The sequence below is a fragment of the Triticum dicoccoides genome, chromosome 4A, assembly GCF_002162155.2.
Source record: "Triticum dicoccoides isolate Atlit2015 ecotype Zavitan chromosome 4A, WEW_v2.0, whole genome shotgun sequence".
NCBI classification, from domain to species: domain Eukaryota; kingdom Viridiplantae; phylum Streptophyta; class Magnoliopsida; order Poales; family Poaceae; genus Triticum; species Triticum dicoccoides.
In genome coordinates, this window is record NC_041386.1 from 627,701,922 (window position 1) to 627,703,192 (window position 1,271).

A 1,271-nucleotide genomic window follows, 5' to 3' on the forward strand; every position below is an offset into this window, starting at 1 on the left:
TTTAAACACTATGATAAATTCTTCAAATATCCGAATTCGCTTTTTATAATGAAGTATATATGATCTCTATTCGTCTTTTACACCCACACAACCCTCTTATCTTTGTAGCTAGCGCTAACTTTGTCTTGTGCATGCACACGCCCGCATCCCTCTCACCCTCCCTCAACATTCTCTAGCTCCATCGTGCAAATTCGTGTTTTCACTTTAGGTCGTTCACCCACGGTGTGTGTAGGCCTCCCAGCTCCTTCTTTACGGCACACATCGATCGATATGCCTCTCTAGCCAGGTGTGCCTAGCACAAACACAAGCTTCCCCTCTTCTCTTGTCACCGTCCATGCCTCACTCCCACCACTCCTTTCATTGTTCTCGTACTCGCACACTCCTCCCCCTCGATATAGAATGCCTCTCGTACCACCTCCTACATGCATCCCTCTCTCTCTATCCTTCTTCTCATGCCTCATTTGCTTCTAACACACACATGCATGTATACCGATCGATCTCCCAACATATACCTAGATCAACTTTAACTACCCCCCCATCGATCGACATACCTCACAAGTTATGTCTCTCCTTTCTCTTACAAAGGGCGATTGATCTTCCTATGTAGTTACGTCTGCTTACCACATCCACATCGTCCCCCTCATCATTCGTGCATGCCTCCTGACCCATCTCTCACACGCACGTGCACAGACAACAAGCAGCCATCTCCTCTCTTATTGATATTGCGGGCGTGCCCTCCGTTTGTCTAGCAAGCTTATCCCACCATTTGTTAGAAGCAACTCCACTACCACCCCCTCCAACACTCTAGCTCTGTCTCTCTCCCAACCTTATTCATCTCCTGCACATATGCATGGATGCCGATCGATCTCCCTTAATACATGAGGCAGATCGATCTCCTTAATACATGAGGTAGGCCTCTCTCCTCCTCCACACATATACCAGCCATTGTACCTCTATAGTTAATTGGGCCTCCCTCTTCCCTCACCACACACTGATAGTCGAGCGCTGCAGGTAGGTATCCATGCCACAGAGACATACTGCACATGTCCCATCTCACATTCCAGTAGGCCAGCCACTCTATATCTTTGACGTGGGCACACACAAATTCGATGGCACTCTTTATCGATCGCGCGCGCGCACACACACACACACACACATCATCCCTCTCTTCGATTCTATAGACACCTCAAGCCGATGATACCTCCACTCTCTTCTCGTGGATCGCCCCCTCTATATATATGTTATATCCAGGACTCTATTTCACACACATT